Genomic DNA, 21,176 nt, shown 5'->3' on the forward strand with positions numbered 1-21,176 from the left:
GTGCGCGCCTGGGATCCAAACCCGCAAACCCCGGGCGGCCGCAGCGGAGCGCGCGCACCTAACCACTACGCCACCAGGCCGGCTCCTGCTCTGATTTCTTGATCAATTCCTTCCTACTGCTTTCTGTCTTCCTGTAATTTCTCAAAGTTTCTGGTCTACTGGTGGGACCTTACCTTGGTTTTCAGTGTTATTATTCTGTCATTCTGAAGGTATATACATTATATTAATTATGTGTGTGTAGGGTGGCAGTTGGGAATATATATTGCCACTTGAGAGGGATCTTGAGATGAAGGCTAGGCTCGATGCACATATTCAGTTTGTCTTATTGAACCAAACATGATGACTAAATTAAAAACCCTATAATCAGGACCATAGCCCACTTAAGATATTGCCTTTATTAAAATGACTAAAGTTTTATTAAATAAGAACTGACCGTAATCTTTGCTTTCCGTAGTTACTTCTGAGAGTGTAAACTTCATCAAATATTTGAAATCCTTACACGGAAGCTGTGACTCCTGACCTGTTGGTTGGAGCCTACCTCCAAGAGCAAGCTTTGAGTTTATAAGAATGGGTACCTATAGCTGTCGAAAAGGCAGGAGGAAAATTAGATTCCAGGAGTAATAGACCCAAGACTCCTGGTTTATTCAACATGGGACTGGCTCGTTGCAGAACTGAGAAATACCTTTTTATCTCTCAAGTTTTAGGCTTATTTAACATTTCATATGGCTATTTTAGATTCCAAATATTATTATCTAGTATAAAAGAGTGCTTTATGTTTTTCTTAATTCTTAAGATGCACAGTAGTCATGAACAGTAATAAGTGTATCATTGAAGAATTATCGTTGGAGCATTGATAGGATTTAAATTCTGTATCTGTACGGTATAATATTAGGTTCTCATTTTAAGCTTTATATTTGAAAAGCCGGGTATAGCAGAATATTAATAGTAATGTAATAATCACAAGAGTTTCAACATGGTAAAAAAGTGCTAGTAGGCAAGTATGTATTTGGTTTTCAAACGGTATCTAATTGTTCTTATCAGTATCGAAAGATCCTGTTACTGCATGTGTCCTTATGTTTTATTTCGTTTCTTTTAGGTCTCTTTTATTCAAAACCTTGTATTTTGTGTAGAAAGAGTTTACCGTGTGCCTGATTTTGGTGTCTGGGAAAGAGGAAGCAAATATAATAATGGCAGCACAGAGCTACATTCGAGGTAATTTGTTTATTTCTAAGGGTTTTTTTTTTTTAATTTAAATGTGTGGAATTTGAATATGAATAAAAATCAAAAGTATTAGATGGGAACTGTGGTTTCTATGTTAATTTCATCTCTTTTTTTTTTTTTCTATGTGATGCAGATGAAATTCACTCAAAATTAAACCAGAAGAGTCTGCTCTCAGTGCCGATAAACAGATGCAGGAAAGGAGCAGGGTGTCTTTCCCAGCCTCCCGTGGTGTTGGTACATGCATATCAGCCTCCAGTCCACGGCTTGGCCTTGCTGCTCAGCCAAGTCATTTTCTTTTTCCTCTTTACAATGACACTCTTTGAAAGATCAAGGAAATTAAAATTGCCAAACACCTATGTATATACATTGCATGTAAAATTCCCTTCCATGTTATAGAGCTGATTTTTGTCCTAATCAGAGATACTTATACTCTTCATATAAAACTTAACATTCATTGTTTTCTCTGAGAGGTGTGGTCACCATCTTGAGCTGTGGTTTAGGGGGTTTGAATAAACAAGAATAGTTGATAACTTATGTTAGTAGTTTGTGAATTTCCTTTACTCTTTAGGGTGAGGGAAATAGCTTTAATGACTGATTGCACCTTTCAGATGTTGTAAATTTTTGCCCAGGAGGTCATCTTTTAACTAAAAAGTGTAGCTCAATGAGTCCTATCCATTTCACACTAAAAGATTTAAGAATTTAAAGGTGATTAACTATAGGTCAGTTTACATCATTGAGACTTGAAGTAGAGAAACAGTTTAAGAAACACTGGTTAAGAGGAATCCACAGCTGTATATTTTTTTGGGTAGAAGAACTAATCACACAGAAAACTAAGCCAATATAAGATATAAACTAAGATATAGAAACTGGCTCCAGATCTCTAGCTGTGTATCATCTCCATGCCTCAGTTTCTTCATCTATAAAATGAAGATAATAATAGTTTCTACTTTATAAAGTTGTTATAATGATTGAGTTAATATATATGTAAAGCATTTGAATACCTGGCATAAGTGAGCACTAGAATACAAGTGTACTCACACATTTAAGAATATTTTAATAACAAAGATTGAAACAAAAAGGACTTCAGTTAACTCTGGGTTAACTAAAATACAAACATTTTTCTGTAAGTTTTATGATTCATATGAGGCATTTTTATAGTGCACAGCAGAATAGTAACAATCAGTGAAGAAGTCAGTGAAGTGGAGAAATAATTTGTGGGAAAGTTCAGTTCAGACATTAAACAAATTCTGGCAAATATTAAAAATAGGAAGATAATGTTATATTTCAGCCATAATCCAAATTAAGTTCTCAACATTTTCCAGATTATCAAATTACAAGAAAGAAAGTGGATTTGATTAGAAAAGGTGATTTTTAAAAATTTACCTTTCTAGCATTTATGATTTATCAGACCTTTTATCTGCGTTTTAATAACCGTTTGATACATGCCAATGTTATCCCACTGACATTATTTTCAGTATAAAATATTTGGAGTAGCATTTTTTCTGTTTATAAAAAGTGTAGTAAACTCAGAAAGAACCTTGGGTGAAAGATACCATCCTCGAAAGTGAAGGTGTTGGAAGGTTTCTAGTGAAAAAACAGGCTCCAACTTGTTTTCTTGTAACTAAGGTGCTAATCTTTAATTGAACCATTAAGGATTTTATTTCAAGGCTTGGAAGATCATTATATGATGTTCTTTGCTACCTTTTGCATGCAAAATTAATCTTAATTGTAGCAGGCCAATTCTATTCAAATGGATGGGTAATGAAGTTTGCCATTAGGTTTGGATGATGGGTTTTATACATTTAACATTGATCTTTTAATTTTCTATGGTATAACACTTTACAATTCTCCATAAGAATTCTAAACATTTTTTTCAAATGTGTCTGACCTCAGATCTCCACAAGCCTTCTTGGATGTGTCACCTCTGGTGCCAAAAGGGTCTATTTTGACACTGCAGGCGGACTTGGCACTGAGGGACGCAGTGATAGCGGTAGTGGTGGGAGGCCAGTATCTTTCTGTGCTCAGGCCTGGGTAGTGGAATGTGGAGCTGCTGCTTAGCCTGTTGCTGCTGTAAGACATCCCAGAACTGTCTGTGCCTGGTTGGATCTGATCCTTACTGCTTAGTGCAATACCCTGTTATCTCCTTAAGCTGTCCTCCTCATTTCAGACAGCCTGAAGTAGTCTACAGTAACTCTTGCTGTAAGTACCCACACCACCCTTTTTGCCTTCTGGCTTTCTTTGCCGTTCTCCCTCTAGCTGTGTACTATACGGTCCTCCTTAGCAGGAGTCAGAGAAGAGACAGAGCACAATCTGACTGTTGCCTTGGTGCTCACTAGGGCCTTGGCCAAAGCGACTGGCTTGGTGAATGTTCCTTTCTTCCCTTATCACACTGGGCACATCCCTTCTAAGCTGCAACTTGATCAAAGAAGGTTACCACCCCTAGGCCCCCAAAAGGCACACATAGTATTCCGAAGTCAGAGCCTCCCTTTTCAGCATCCATTCTCAGTGGTCCTTTAATAATTGCAATCTGTGGCACTGTCCAGTTACAGAATATATTTTATTTAGGTCGGGCAGGGAACATTATTGCCTTTTATACGGGAAGAAACTAAGGTTTAGAAGGTTTAGCGATCTCCCCCCGACCCTGCCTTTAAATGATACACCCCAGTAAGTAGTAGAATCAGAACTGGATTCCAGGTGATTGGCCTCCAAGTCCAAAGTTGTTTCTGCTCTTTCACGTTGTATTTTCAAGTCTTAAAAAGTTTTTCTAAAGTTTGAAAGAACAGTAGGGTATATGCTCTTGGTGAAACTGTTATAAGTTTCAAGTATATCTTTGTTTAGTAATCAGTACAGCTTGATTCAGCTTAATGCTTTGATCAGACCCTTCCTGATCTGCCCTTTTCAGCCCCAGGTTTGCTGGTATCCCTTTTAGTCCAAGTTTTTGAATTATTTAGTATTTCTTAGATAAACCCTAGAATTTTTTTCTGAAAGGTGATCTCTTTACATTTATCTGAACCGCATTCTAGCAGCTGCCTCACCCTTTTCAGGGCTTTAGGAAAAGGATCCATTGCTCTAGGCTCACTATGATTTTCTTGAAATGTTTCCTAAGCAAGTGTTCCCTGCTTTCCTGGTTTTTCTGTTGACTTGACTTTCCTCAAGTGACATGCTCCTTTCAGTTTCTCCCAGGGTGTCTGGAACTGTGTCAGCTAATTCTCCTCTTTTCTCTTGTTCAGTCTCTAACAAATGCCTATGTATTTTAAAATCCTATATTATTTGATTTAATTACATTTTCCTCCATATATCTTTTTGGTACCTATTTATTGTAGCACTAATTCTTAACCCCCAGAATTACGTATCCAAGTAGTCTTCTCAGCTGCTCCAAGTTGAATTAAAGTATTTTAATCTTTATATTTCCCCTTCCTCATTTATGTGAGGATATTCCTACACCTTGGGACTACCTTTAAACCAAAATTCTTTGTTTTGGAGAAGAGATGAGTCATCTATAAGATGTGAATTGAACCTTCACCAAGACTAACTTTGAATTTTTTGGCTGTTGGGAAGAAAAAGGAAAATTGTACTTAATAACTTAGTAATGTGGATATCTGCCCAAATAGAAAGAAAAGTTTTTGAAACATTAACTCCTAAATAGAACTTTCTATTTAATAGCATAATTTCCTTTTTTACTTTGTTAAATCTAATATTTGCGGTACAAAGAAGACTGTAGAAGCAAAGAGAATTTAGAAATTTAGATCTGATTTTTCAGTTTTTTTTTTTTTTCATGGTTTTATGTTCTATTCGCTTGGCTTTTCCAATAAAGAAAGCCATCACTAAAATATCAGATAAGTAACCATCATATCACCACTTTACTCAGTTTAAGATGTTTTTAGTGACCATTTTATTCCACACAGTGCTTGTTATTTAAAGTAACTACTTAATCTTCTTAAATCATTTTTGATGTTCCAGTCATTGAACTATGATAGAAGCAACTATCCCTCCGTTCTGCTTCATTTTATGTATTTTTGCTGTACTGAACAATTCATCAGCACCCATTAAAACTATAGTCCTGTCAAGTTCTTGCTGTTTCAGGGGATATGATTGGGTGGCTCAGGGAACTAAAGCATAGTGTTAATGAGCAGGAGGATGTGAATTTAGTTCTCATGCTTGTCAATGAATTTTTTGGATTCTGTGGTGGGTTGTCAATCACTGAGTCCAAACCCATCATCTTTTCTAGAAAAGCTTTGAAACATGCAACAAACCACTTTTATTACAAACTATCTCCCAAGCGAACATCACTTCATTTTAGCCCTGTTAAATGAATGTTGAGGTAACACTTTTCAAGACCAGATTGGTGAATGTTCTACTGGTAGTATTCACCTAATATTAATATATTCAATAACTAATTATAGAGTAATTTAATTTTCTGAGAATGTCTTGTGCTAGTAAAATATTTTTAACTCTTACAACAGTATGTATTATATTTGACAGTAAAATGTAAGATCACATTAGGAGTATGTTTGAGTTTCTAAATAGCTTGCTGTAGCCAGAGATTTAAATAACCAGTGGATAATAAAGTAACATATTTGTGAATTTCAGTTAAGTCCAATTATTTAACCAATTGCATTGGGAAAGAAAGTTAAAAGAGAAAGAGTTCCACATTTACTCTAGTCCAGGTACAGTGTTTGTTTTTTTTTGTAATGCTTTATTTAGAAGACAATTTCAAAATTCATCCTTTAGCTGTCTTGTTAAAGACAAAACCTTGAGTTAGCTACATCGTGTATCTCCTCCAGTGCAGTATTTCTTTTGGATATTTGCCTTTTGAATAATTTATTTATTCTCGCTTCTCAAAATACTACAAACAGTCTTCATAACACATGTACGTCACACTGTAAGTGGAGGTTTTCTGGTATTACTCAGTTAAATGCATGTAAATGTTTGTGCGTTGGGGACTATAAGGGAACTCCTAGGACATCAGGAACACATTCTTAAGCAAGAACACCAGTTGACGATGGATGTTTTTGCATGAACTGTCAGAATAGATGACCCCTAGGGGCTCTCCTAACCCTTAGGTTCCAGGAGTCTAGAATTCTTATGCAGGTACTATTTGGTTTCCATTTGGAGCATGCAAGGCTGAGTATGATTGGCCTACTTATTCTGGGTACGTGATAGAATTAGGAACCTGACTTAGGTTCTTTTCTGGTTACCTATTGTTGCCAATAAACTACCCCCAAATTAGAGGCATAAAACAACAACAATATTTTATTAGTATTAACTCTCATAGTTCTGAGGGTTGCTGGGCTAAGCTAGGTGGTTCCTGCTCAGGGTCTTTTATGCATTTTCCGTCAGTTGTGGGTGGGGTTGGAGTCAGCTTGATGGCTTCCTCACTCAGGTATCGGAATGTTGACTGGAACCTTGGCAGGAGCTGTCTGCCACAAGACTTATATGAAGTTTTTTCATATAGACTTCCTCACAACATGGTGGCTGGGTTCCAAGGTCCAGCGTCACAAAAGAGAGGGCCAGGTGGGGGCTGTATTGCCTTTTATGACCTAGCTTTAGAGGTCATGCAGTATAACTTCCACCACATTCTATTTGTTAGAGTCAGTAAGACCAGGCCATATTCTAGTGAGGGGAATAAGAGTCCACCTCTTGATGGGAAGACTGTCAAAGAATTTGCAGACATGTTTTAAACTGGCACATATTTTTCGCTTGGACTTTATTCCTTCAGGTTCTAGGCCTTGTCATTTCTCTGTTTTCTTTTTCCTACCTTCCTGTGGGTTCTTCAGCATTTTTTAGAATTGCGTATTGATTTATCTGTAATGATTTTGAAGGTATCTTTTTGTATAGCTTTTTAGCGATTGCTCTAGGTATTACATTATATATATAAACTGAGTGTACCGCGGTCATTATTTCACCCACTGGAGGCAAATATAGAAGTCTTACCTCCATTTATGTCTTGTTACGCTCCCCCATTTATATTATAGTTATCATAAATATTTTTCCCACATGCATTTAGAACCCACAGTGTTACAACTGTTGCTGTAATTGTCAAACATAATTTATAAAACTCAAGAGGAGAAGAAAAGCCTATCGTGTGTACCCATATTTTTGCTTACTATATTTTTTCTTCCTTTTTGATTGTTCCAAGGTTGATTGGTTGGTTGGTTGCTTGCAATCATTTTGTTTTGAGAATTTACTTTAGTCATACTTTTAGGGTAGATCTACTGGTGACAGATTTCTTATTTTTCTTTCATCTGGGAATGTCTTGTGTAAATAAATAAACAAATAGGATATATTTACTGGTATAAGATTCTGGGTTGACAGTTCTTCTGTTTCAATGCTTGAAAACACTTGCGCCACATCCTTTTAGCCTTCATGGTTTTTGGTAAGCAATTCATTGTCATTCCGTTGTTTTTCCCCTATAGGTAAAATGTTGTCCATGGCTACTTTAAAGATTTTTTCTTTGTCTTTAGTTTTCAAAAGTTTTGATGTGCCTAGCATGGATATATTTATTTTATTCTGATTGAGTTTCACTCGCTGCTTGAATCTGTAGCTTTTTGTTTCTTGCAAATTGGGAAGTTGTCTGCCATTATTTCAAGTACTTTTTTTTTTAGCTCTGCCCTTTTTCTTCTCTCCTTGAGGGAGTCCAATGACATGAATGTTAGATCTTTTGTTATAGCCCCAAAGGTCCCTGAAGCTCTCTTCGTTTTTTTTTTCTAGTCAATTTTTTTCTCTTTTGTTCTGATTGGATAATTTCTATTGTTTTATCTTCCAATTTGGTTATTGTTTCCCCTTTCTCCCCCATTCTGCCATTAATCCTGTCCACTGAGCTTTTAATTTTTATTATTGTAATTTTTCACTTGTAAAAACTTTGTTTACACTTTTCTGTTTCTTAGCTGAGGCTTTCTATCTTTTCACTTGTTTCAATCATATTTATAATTGCTCATTGAAGAATTTTTATTATGGCTGTTTTAAAATCTTTGTTAGATAATTTTAACATTGCTTTCGTCTCAGTGTTAGCATCTATTGATTGTCCTTTTTCATTCAGTTTGGCTGGGTCTGGTTCTAGACATGATCAGTGATTTTTGATTGAAATGTGGACATTTTGAGTATTATGTTGTAACACCCTGAATCTTATTTTAACTTTCTATTTTAGCTATATTTTTTTGGCACCACTCTGCCAGGGGAAGGGGGCAGGGTCATCACCTCATTACTACTGGGTAGGAATGTAAGTCTAGGTTTTTCTTTGATATCCAAGATGGAGACTCTTCATTGTTGCTGGGTCCAGTTGGGATGCCTAGTTCCCCAGTAGGCCTCCACTGATACCTCCTTGGCTAGGAAGGATAGGAGTGCCTCATTACTCATTCCCAGTTGGCCTCTACTTATGGAACAGGGAGAGGATATGGCCTCTTTGCAGCTGGGCATTAGTGAAAGTACTGACTCTCCATTGGACCTCCTCTGATGCCATCCCAGCAGGAAGGGTAGGTTCACCTCATTACTGGCAAGCAGGTGTGGAAGTCTAGGCTTTCCGTGTGTTCTCCACTGACGCTGAAGTGTGAGGGGGGAGACTTCTTAACACTCATTGGTAATGAAAGTCTTGGCTTCCTTCTTGGACTTCTCTGACACCACACGGCAGCTGAGAGGGTTGCAGGTTGGGTGCAGTTCCTTATTATAGACTCAATGTAGAAGTCTAGGTTCCCCACTAGCCTTTACAGGAGTGAGTGGGGGTAGGGCCACAGTTTTCTTTTCTTGAGTGGTTCTTCTCTAAATTTTAAACTGTCTAAATTTTGAGTGGTTGTTGTCTATTGTGTTTTGCTAGGCTATCCTTTTCCTGGTCCTTTAGCTAGAGAGAGCAGGCTTTTGTTGGGGCTTTTTTTAATACACCTACTGGCATTTCCTGGTTTTTGGCTTCTTTAGCTCTAAGTCTGGTATATTGGAGGCAAAAAGGAAACTCAGGGAACTTACCAAGTGTTGTTCCTAGAATCCTAAGGCTCCTAGCCAGTCTGCCTTTCCATCTTTCTGAGGCTTTTTATTTTTGTTATGTGATGTCCAGGGTTTTTTGTTGTACTTAGTGAGAGAAATAGGGAAACTTATGTCTACTCCACTTCCCCATCCATGTATTTTAAAAGGTTTCCCACCTATTTACTATCCTGTATTAAAAGTAATGCATACTTGAGAACATTTCATGTAAACAACCCATTGAAAATGTAGATAATGATGATTCGAATAGCTTAGAACAGTGGTTCTCAAATTTAAAGTGCATTTAACCCCCTGGGGGGCTTTTTAACACTGATTGTTGGGCCCCACTCCTGGAGAGGAGTGAGAATTGGCATTTCTAACAAGTTCCCAGATAATGCTACTGCTCTGGGGACCACACTTTGATAATCACTCCTTTAGAGAAATGCTGAAATGATGACTGATCATTAATTTTAAATGATATTAATAGCATATGCATTTGCTTTTAATAAAAACAGAAAAAATGCAATAAGTAAAATAAACTGGATATTAGATCTAAAATATTTAAATGTTATTTATAAGATGACAGTCATATTTTTAATGAAATTTGTCTTCCCATTTTCCAGCACTATTGTATGTGGCATTTGAGAGGGCAAAGGAGTACGTATTTTATTATAAACAGAACAATATAGCAAAAAATGAGAGGTATGATGATCAGTTGTTTTGTGAGCATAAAGTAATGCCTATTTTATTGGACTCTAAGCAAAGAGTATTTGAATGGGTATATTAAACCCCACTCCGTGGTAAGTGTATGATGTGCAAGAACTTTTTTTAAGGCTCAGAGTTGATATCAGAAAAGCTCTTTTACATTGATCTGAGCTAATGATGCGCAACCTTGTTATTACTGTGCACATATTATAATATACCTTCCTCTAAAGTTCATCTTTTTTTTTCTTGAGTTAGTGAATATAAATGATACTGGAATTAAAACTACTCCCATCAATAGTATGACCATTTGCCTAGATCAAGGTGAACTTAGAAATATTTTTCCCAGAAGATCACTAACTATAAAAAAGAGAAATTAAAATAGTGAAATGTCAGACTGCGATCTCTTAGACATTATTCTTCCTACAGAAGTTGTTCTAAGTTTTAATAAAGAAACTTACTTGTGAATATTCATCAGATAATGGTTCTTATTTTGTAGCCAGATATATTAGAGTTATAAAGTATTTCCTTTTCTCTTTTAGCTCTGTTGGCTTAGCAAAAGCAGCTCTAGAAGCAATTAATGGATTCAACCTCTTTGGCAACCAGGTAAAAAAAACAGCAATAGTAACAATAAACTGTGATTGTTTATTTGAATTATGTTTTTAATTAATTTGGCCATTCATTAACCAAGTTGTTCCTTATGATCAGAGAATGTCTGAAATTTATGTGGCAGACCATGGTTGAACAGACTTTCCTTTGAATATGATTTGCCGGTTAAATTTTAGTTTTCTAACTAAAAAACATTGCTTAATTAGAAAAAAAAAAAAATCTCTTCATAAAGAATTCTCATTGTCTTTGTTCCCTAGCTTTTTCCTCAGGTCTCTTGTTGAGCTTTCACAGTTTTAAATATTCCTAGCCTTATATATCATATATTTTCCATATTAGTTCTCATGTTGGTTTCAACTTAATGTAAATCTTATGTAGAGGGGAATTTGTGTAATATGTGCAGCCAAAGAATTGGAAATTTTAATCCTAGCTTAACCCTCAACTGGCTGTAATTATATGTCTAAATCTCATTTTCTTCGGGATAAAAGAGAAATCCTAAGGGTTGCCTTAAATTTTCTTAAAACAAGATCTTTAACAAGTTTCTGCACCCAATCAAGTGACCGTGGATTGAGTTGTCAATGAAAGGGAATAAAATGTAGGAATACAGGTTATTACTCTGGATCAAGAACTAGGCTAATTGTCTTTAGCAATTTTTGTAAAGATTCTTAAGATGGGAGGGCAAAGGCGGTTTCCAGCTGATATTATAATTAACCTTAAGTTATTAAAATGCTTGGTGGTCTAGTGGTTAAGATTCAGCACTCTCGTTGCTGTGGTCTGAGTTCGTTTCCTGGTCAGGGAACCTCACCACCCATCTGTTGGTTGTTATACTGTGGCAGCCATGTGTTACTGTGATGCTGAAAGCTATGCCACTGGTATGTCAAATACCAGCAGGGTCACCCGTGGTGGACAGGTTTCAGGGAAGCTTCCAGACCAAGGCAGACTAGGAAGAAGGACATGACCACACATTTCTGAAAAAATTGGCCATGAAAACCCTATGAATAGCATTGGAGCATTATCTGATACAGCACCAGAAGGTGAGAGGATGGAGCAAAAAGACCAGGCGGGGTTCTGCTCTTTGGTACACAGGGTCACTAGGGGTCGGAACGGACTTGATGGCACTAAAAACAACAACCAATTAAAATGCCGAGTCAGTAAAAATACATTTTAGAAAGTTATGCAGATATGCAAAAGGTAACATGGTTTTTGTTATGGCAATTGTAATACTATGTACCCGAAGTCTTGAATTTAAGAAAGTTTTAAGTTGAAGTGTTATAGTACAACTGCCTCTCTTTCACTCCCTACATCCACAAACTCACTTCTGTTCTCACTCTAACTTCCTCTTGGAGGATGGACTCTGCTTACATCCAGGACATGAAGAATGAAGAATGAACATAGACATGAACGGATTGGGAAGAGGGGAGCAGCACCTTATTTTGGGTGCCCAAGACTAAATCGCCCACTTCCCACACTCTTCCTCCTCTCTCAAGACCTCTGGCTGGAGAAATGGAGAGATCAGAGCTCATGGGGGTTTGAGGGGTGTGAGCCTATCGAAATCATGATTATTAATATTATGCCTCTCCTGGAGATTCTTGGTGCCTCTGGCACTGATCTCTTGGCTTATGTCAACATTTCTTTCTCACTGGAAGAGTCAACATACTCATGGAAGTCCCACATGTATCCTTCAGTACTTCTCATTTCCTTTTCACCCTTGCCTCACTCTCAGTACATTCATTTAAATTAGTGTGTACGTGTGTATGTATGAATTTGTGTGTGTATATGTGTGTGTGTATGTCTGTGTTTGTGTTTGTGTATGTATATAGGTATATTAGATAGATAGGTAGGTGGGAAGGAAGGAAGGAGTATGGCATAAAGGTATAAAGGCATAAACATGGCATAAAGGTATGGCATTGTAGCATTATTTACGATGGCCAAGATATGGAAACAACCTAAGTGTCCATCGATGGATGAATGGATAAAGAAAATGTGGTAAATATATATACAATCATGTGGCGCATTGCGATGTTTTGGTCAACAATGGACTGCATATATGATGGTGGTCCCATAAGATTAGTACCATGTAGCATAGGTGTGTAGTAGGCTATACAATCTAGGTTTGTGTAAGTACACTCTGTGATAGTCACACAATGATGAACAGCATACAGTGTGCCTAAAAGCACATTTCTCAGAACATATCCCCATCATCAAGTGATGCATGACTATACAATGGAACATTATTTAGCTATGAAAAAGAATGAAATCTTGACATTTGTGACAACATAGATGAACCTTGAGGGCGTTATGCTAAGTGAAATAAGTCAGACAGAGAAAGACAAATAGCATATGATCTCACTTATATGTGGAATCTAAAACAACAAAACACCAAGCACATATATACAGAGAACAGATTGGTGGATGCCAGAGGTCGGGGGTGGAGGGTGGGTGAAATAGGAGAAGGGGGTCAAAAGGCACAAACTTCCAGTTATAACATAAGTCATGGGGATGTAATGTGTATCATGGTGACTATAGTTAATAATACTGTATTGCATATTCGAAAATTGCTAAGAGTAGATCTTAAAAGTTCTCTTCACAAGAAAGAAAATTTTTGTAACTATGTACGGTGATGGATGTTAACTAGACTTATTGTGGTGATCATATTGCAGTATATACAAATATTGAGTCATTATGTTGTACACCTGAATCTAATATAATGTTATACGTCAATTATACCTCAATTAAAAAAAAAAGAATGGCATTGTATTTGGAGTCAGGAGACTCACTGTACGCTCTGTACTCCCACTAGTGAGTTCTGTGACATTGGCTAGTTGTTTACCTGTCTCGGCTTCCTCAACTAAAAAAATAGAGATAATGATACTAGGACCTAACTCAGAAGGTTTTCATGCAAATAAAAAGCTTAGTATAGTGCTTGGCAAAGATTAAACCCTCAATAAATATTATCTCTTGTTATTGTTAATGAAGTACTGGTAATGTTAAAGAACGGAAATGAAGAGATTGGACTGAAAAGCTTCTAGAGAGTATTTCAAGGAGACTTAGAGGAGTCATGGACTAAATCAATAGTGTTACAGCAGCAGTCTGGAAAGATACAGGTCTTGCTCTTCTGCCTTCCATGGCATACCAAGTAGTGTGCTGAATGGAGTTTTGTGTCTAGGTTGGACATTATAAGGTATTGGTCAGCTCTTTTTTGCAATCGTGCCATCTCCTTTGATGTCCCTGAGTCTTAGTGTATGTTGCTTATGTGTCTGGTATATATACTACATATATGCCTCCACCTACATAGAAGCCCACACGTATACATGCTACCTTTCCTAACTACCCATGTTTCAGGGCTCTGTCTTCAGCCTACTTTTCCCAGGAAGCTTTCATAGATCTCTTAGCCATAACTCTAAAAGCACTGAATTGCTCTACTATACTTTCTGATTCTGAGTTATAAATATACTGCTAGAATTGTTCCTCAGCCATAATGTCTCAGTCTTGGCTGCACAGTGGAATTATTTGCAATACTGATTGCTGGGCTCTACCCCTGGAGATTCTGATTTAATTGGTCTAGGGGGAGACCTTGGCCTTGAGATGTTTCCAACTGCCCAGGAATTGTAATGTTCAGCCAAGGATGAGAACGACTGCTCTAAGCAGAGTTAATATTGACCTTGGTTAGCTCATGTCCATTCCCAGCAGAGCTGTGTGCCAAATGTTTGCCGAGTTGACTATTCGTTGAGTATTTTGGATGGAAATATAGACAAATAATGTCTTATTCCTTTAGCCACATAGATGTCACATGTTGCAAGTGGAGCTCTCCATGTTCCTTTTTTTTGGATAATATCAAACAGTATCCTAGTTTTACCAATTCCCTTTCATTTTTGTTTCTGATGTGGAGAATTACAGAAACCTGACTTTGTTAATGTTAAAATTCCCACCTCTACAGCAAAGTTAAAAATATACCTGCTAAATAGTAGCACATTTAAGAGTGCATATGATCTTTTCAGTGTTTAATCATTTTATCATATTGCTCCATGTCCTTCAATGGGCTGTGGTCTAATTAGAAGTCAGTGGCTGGGAAAAGAACTGATGTAACAAAGAAATGTTTTTATTCAAATGAAAACCTATAGAAACCTCCTCAAGATTTGAGGGATTTCAGATCAGATGAATATTCTCAGCTATTTCCAAAAACTGTTGATGTAGTGTTTTAGAAGACCTGATCATGTGTCTTTAACTAAATTAATTTAGAGCTTTGAAAAAGTACACCTATTGATCGCAACTCAGACAATCTTAGATCTTTGGAGCTGGAAGGGCCCTTCTCTCAAAATGAGTGGTCACAGAGTTGAGGTGGCTTTTCACTGGTCATGCAACAAAGAGGCAGAACAGGAATTAAACCAAAGCCACTTGGTAATGAATCTGGAATATCAACTATTAGTACAGGAAATCTTAAATCTTGAATGCTTTCTACCTTTAGAGGTGAGAACTGTGCATTTGCTTTTGAAAACTTTTAAGCCATTTTCTTCTTTTTTAAAAAATTTAATTTTTTTATTGAGGTGTAATCAACATATTAGTTTCAGGTGTACAACATAGTGATTCAGTATTTGTATATATTATGAAATGATCACCATAATAAGTCTAGTTAACATCCAAACCCACACGTAGTTACAAATTTATTTTTCTTGTGGTGAGAACTTTTAAGATCAACTCTCCTAGCAACTTTCAAATATGCGGTACAGTATTGTTAACTGTAGTCACCATGCTGTATATCACGTCCCCATGAGTTATTTATTTTATAACTGGAAGTTTTTACCTTTTGACCACATTATTTTCTTCTTAATTGTTGAACTTCTGAATGAGACATCCACTTGGCAAACAGCGTGAAAGGCTTGCCTTTTGCCCTTTTTGTGCTTCAGTGTATGAGATAAGATAAATGTTAATTTTTATTTTTATGGAAAATTGTTGGGTGGAATAAGCTTTTAGCTTTGATAATGGTTATTATGTGTTCTTACACTTCCTTTCTTCTTTTTTTTAAAATGTCAGACTTGTCTTATTATTCAAGGAAAAAACCTTATCATTTAAATCTTCCCTGTGAAAGCAAGTTATTTTTCTTTGGCAGAAAATATCTAAGAAGAAAATGTGATAAAATGGCCTAATGTCTTTAGTGATAAGTTTATAATAAAGGCTAATTTGGAGCATTTAGAAACATACTCATCAATATGAGAATCACATATTTCATCATACTTTCAAATATGTTCTCTATAAATATAGTGACATATATAATATTTAAGTGATATTTGACACTATTTAAATAATAATTTTTAAATAAATTATAATTCACACTCAGCAAATGTCATAGACATGCTAAGCAACAGTTTTGTGGTTCCTGGGTCTGAGTCTCAGCTCTCCCCTTTCTGAAACCCTAAGAATTACTACTCAGGTTCACCTCGCTCTGTAGTTGGAAAGTTCTTTTAACGCATGTGAGTAGAATCTTCTGTAGAAAAGAGAAGCATGGCTTGTGAGAGGGGCTGCTGGAAGCTACTGTTGGGCCAGTAAGTAAAAGTTGACTATTTACATGCCCATTGCCACCACAGCCATGATGCAGAGGGGTAATTCCCATCAGTAAATATCCTTTCTGTAAGAATCCTGCTCTCCAGGCTCTGCCACGGAGCTCAAGAACAGCTTAATGCTGAACTAGGGAAGAAAGTCTCCTGATGGTAGTTCTGTGGTATGATTTTGCATTCAGAAGAACAGAAATCATGTGTAGTAGATACACTGAGTGGGTTCATCTTGTTTTATGCTTTGATGCTATGTGGCAGCAAGCCTATTAGCTCAGGTTCAGAGAAGTGATTGATGGGGTAAAGAAAGGCCCAGACAATCCTTCAAATCATTTCCCTTTGAATTGAGACTAAAGAGATCAGCAGTGTCTTATGGTCATAGATGTCACCCTTGGCTTTAGGTACCATCTCAAAAGTGTTTGTTGCAGTCATGGAGTCTGAGGTAGATGGTTCAGTGCAGCTCTTCCCCACCATTGGAACTCAAGTCCCCATGACAGTGGTTAGGTTGAATCATCTTCTAGTGTATTTACTAGAAAGTAGTCATAGAAACTCAGTTTGGGAATACAGTTTGAGCTATCAGTCTTAAAATATGCTCTGTAGATGGAGTCAGGATATGATGGTAGAGTTGTGATAATTTCAGGAAATGGAAGATGAAAATAAAATATACAGTGTTAATCAGATACTTTGGAGTGACATATACATATAAAACATCCTTTCATATTCCTGGTTTTGATTGGAGAAATCACAATACTGACAAATGAGCTGAGGCCAGAATCTAAAAGGTAATGACTAGAGAAATTGCTCATGTTATGCAGAGCATTCAAAGCAATGCAGACATATCAAACTTCCTTTGAAATTTGCAGGCATAAAATTAATGTGTCTGATGATTTAAAGTTGGTGATAATTAATTCCATAAGTAGGGTCTCCTTGATGACTTTCTTAAAAATTTGCTTCTGAAGAGGAATAGGTGCCCATGGTCTTAGGTGAATTTTATGGTGAATTTTATCTTCCTGTGAATCTTGGCCCTATGCCTAAGCATGGTATATTTTTTAAGAGGACAGCCACACAATATAGTTAACTAGCATTTGCTCTCACTGTTAAAATCCAGTAATATTATGAAATTATTTTTCCCTTTGTGCATATTTCTTAGAGGCTGGCAGAGGAAGAAACCTGAACAAATACTTTGATGAATTTAGATAAATAAACCATTTATTCGTGGCCAGAAAATAGAAATTGGCTTGTTTATATTAATCAGATAATGGCAAGAATTGCCAAATTTGCTATTTCACTTCATTATTTATAAATTACACTAGTTAGATTTTATCTTTTAAAAATTCAGTTCAAGGCAGACTGATTTGGCATGCAATTAACTTTATTAATTATGAGCCTAAAGATAAATTATAAGTCCTGTTATTTTGTGTATTCACAGGCTCCCAACATCTCATACCTATTCATTTCTCTGCTGTTTGTTCTAACTACCCTGCCTGCTCCCCTTCCCACAAAAATTCAGATCCTAGCTTTGGTCCTTGCCTTCTCCATGAAGTATCCCAGGTTCCCTATTTTGTTTTTTTTATGTTACCTTTAGAGATTTATTATCATTATTATTCTCTCATCTAAGCCACTCACTTGGTACATAGGCCCATATCTTGGTACATCGTCATGTATTGCCTGCCATGTGCAGTCTTTTTGTTTTGTTTAATATTCATCTGGTTAGGACTGAATATCACCTGGGTCAGCTCCTTGAGAGCAGAGGTCAAGTTCTATCTTGTTTTCCTCAAAGCAGAGAACACATCACTCTGACAGTGGCAGATACCGCATGAAGCTTTGTTGAATTCAATTTTGTCAGTGGATATGAAAACTAGGGAATTTCAAATAATAGAAAGGACAGTTTAGTGTTAATCTGGTTGTAGAATGACAGCCTCACTCATTTCTTCTTCATTTATTAATTTACTCGTCAGAGTTAAAACAGATTTAAGAAATGATATTATGAATGAGAAATCATTCTATTTTTTTTTTTTTGGTGAGGAAGATCAGCCCTGTGCTAACATCTGCCAATCCTCCTCTTTTTTTGCTGAGGAAGACTGGCCCTGGGTTAACATCTGTGCCCGTCTTCCTCCACTTTATATGGGACGCCGCCACAACATGGCTTGCCAAGCGGTGTGTTGGTGCGCGCCCAGGATCCGAACCGACGAACCCCATGCTGCCGCAGCGGAGCGTGCGCGCTTAACCACTTCCACCACCGGGCCGGCCTGAGAAATCATTCTATTTTATGAGCTAATACTCATGTATGTACGTGGGTTAACAGGAAAAATGTACATATAGTGAGTCTGATATTTGGAGGTAGGGCCTAGTACCACTAGACATTGAGTTTCAGTCTAGGTGATTGATTTGAGGTATTTTAGTTTCAGAGTGAATGCGTCTTTGAAGTTGGTGAGAATTAGAATGATAGTTCTCTTCTTCCCTTCCCCATGTGTTTTTCTGAGTATTCTCTTATAATGGAAGCTGTATTTGTATTCCAGTTTCATTCTCTGTGTTTTCAAAATGTTTAGCTCCCCAGTAAAAGAACAAAGCTATGTTTACTTATGGCTATGCTCATAAATACGGAAAGCACTAATGGCTAAATATTAAATTTTTTTTAACTTGGTTAGCAGACCAATTGACATTTTTTGTTACACCTGTCTTTTTGTTCAAGTTTTTTGGCTCTTACTTGAAAGATATTTTTTATTGTGGGAAATTGTATAACTTAGTGGTTAAGGTGTGGGCTTCTGTGTTAGAGACTTGATTTTGAACCCGTGCTCTATTAAACTAAGATTTAGCATCTTTTTCAGTAAAATGGGGATAATAATCCTCTATATATGGGGATTAAATGAGATAATCCATGTGAAGCATAAAGCACAGTGCCTGACACACAGTGAATATTAGCTTTTATTTGCATTTTTATTATTTGAGATTCTCCTGTCTCTATATTTTAATCAAGTAGTTTTTATATCTATAATTCTAGATTGTATCTAAATTTGCTTAGTTTGATCATATAATCAACATTCTTTATTAGGACTGTACAATTCAGATTTTGTGAACTCAAATTGGTTCTTGTTTTATTCCTTGTCAAAAATGTGAGTAAACTATTTGTATTTTTATTAACATGAATATCCTTAATTGATTAGGTATCTTACAATCAATACATTTTGATTTATAAGAAGACTGAGGAGAAATAGGGAAATGTAAAAATAACATTTTTTATGATTATAAAATGAATGTTTATTGCAAGAAATTTGGGAAGTGCTGAAAGTATAAAAAAAGAAAATTAAAATCTTCTGTAATGCCACTCTCAATGCAACCAGTGTTAGTGTTTTTGTGAAATTTCTTACAGTCAAAATGCCCAATGTTCTACAAGTCATTTTTTCTTAATTTAGGAAATGTTTTTCTCTTTCTTGTTCCAGGGCTGTTCTTGGTCGGTTATATTTGTGGATCTCGATGCTCACAATCGCAATAGGCAAACTTTGTGCTCACTCTTACCCAGAGAATCAAGATCTCATGTGAGATATTTTTATAATAAATTAATAAGAGCTATCGTTTATGATTGTTATGTAATTTTGTTTACTTTTCTAAGAATGTGTTCCAGAATGTTAGAGGTTGCCAGCAGAGAAGAGAAGAGAGAATAGACGTTGCCTCTCACTTGCCTGGTCTGTGGAGGTCTTGTTCAGGAAGTGAGCAGAGCTGTGGACACAGCTGCTTTGTCTTTCGAGTCTTTTGTAGAACAGGAGAAAAGTAGACCTTTTATTTTTTCAGGAGGGAGTAGCAACATTATACCAAAATGAATTTTTTTGTCACAGAATATTAGAAAAATATTTTTCATAATTTATATTCCTTTTGAATAAAATTATTTTTCATGCTTCTTTTCTCTCATTCGAGTCACAATTTTTTTTGGCTGATAAACTTTTATATGCCTATAGTACGCAATTGCGGATTTTTATAGGGGTTATTTATGGCTCTATTCTTAGAAAACACTCAAAATGGAATAATTTAATTATTTAAAAATAACTGTTTTATAGAAGTAATGCAGGATTATGATCAAAGAAAAACAAAACCCACAAATAAGCAAGTAATAATAATATAATATCCACTCGTTATTCCACCACTCAGTTATAATCTTAGGGTGACAACATTTGTGTTTATATGTTTTTATATATTTTTATATACATATATACTTTTCATTTTATAATACTGGGAGAATATTGTTCATAATATTTGATAATCTGGTTCTATGAATGGACATGTTTCCAGATCAATAAATGTTTCTACAATATAAACTTTAATGGCTGCTAATTTACTTATCTAATTGTTGGACATTTAGATTGTTTTGTGTTTTTCACTGATACCAAAAAATTGTTATGAGAAACTAAGTTTTAATGATTAGTTATTGGTGTTAAATTTTTACACACTGCCTTAATTAATATCTTAAAGTTTGAGTCCAGTGTTGAACCTTGAAAATACTCCTTATTGGTGAATAAAGTTTTATCTCCTCTGTAAGCTTCACTAAACCATACCATATAAGCGTCTGTGTGTCCCTTGTAGCACAGCAATCTCACTGTCAGTTAAAGACTTTTATTGACTTATTTATTGACTTATTTCTTATTTACTTACCTTTTATTATCTATTCCTTATTTATTGACTTATTTTTATCGGCTTTTCATCTCCATGATTCTCCTTGGGCTGTGTTGATCATATCACTGCAGGCACTTACAGTCCCTTCTTTTTTTTTATTGCTGCCAGAACACAGATGCTGCCCTGCTCCCCTGCATCACTTATCCTGCATTTGCCCTGGATGATGAAGTTCTGTTTAGCCAGACACTTGATAAAGTGGTTAGAAAATTAAAAGGAAAATATGGATTTAAACGTTTCTTGAGAGATGGATATAGAACATCACTGGAAGATCCCAACATACGCTGCTACAAACCAGCTGAAATGAAGGTATCAAAAACTATTCCATATCAGGGCATAACAGAGTGGTCAAAAGCACCGATTGAGGAGTCAGACTTCTTGGGTTTGACTTCTGGCTCTGCTACTTACTAGCTGTCTGGCCTTGGGCATGTTAATTAACCTCTCTGTGTTAATATTCTTCATTGGTAATATAATAGTACCTACTATTAT

The 21,176-nt window shown here is 36.2% G+C and overlaps 1 long non-coding RNA gene across 1 annotated transcript; it reads left to right on the top strand.

The window, feature by feature from the left end:
- The first annotated feature begins 1,095 nt into the window (after positions 1-1,095).
- On the top strand, positions 1,096-20,961 carry LOC131402624 (uncharacterized). Its single transcript, XR_009218826.1, has 4 exons — positions 1,096-1,212; positions 10,416-10,479; positions 19,466-19,561; positions 20,799-20,961. It is a non-coding gene; the product is annotated as an uncharacterized LOC131402624 (long non-coding RNA).
- The last annotated feature ends 215 nt before the right edge of the window (positions 20,962-21,176 follow it).

Source organism: Diceros bicornis, unplaced genomic scaffold (assembly GCF_020826845.1).
Source record: "Diceros bicornis minor isolate mBicDic1 unplaced genomic scaffold, mDicBic1.mat.cur scaffold_196_ctg1, whole genome shotgun sequence".
Lineage (NCBI taxonomy): Eukaryota > Metazoa > Chordata > Mammalia > Perissodactyla > Rhinocerotidae > Diceros > Diceros bicornis.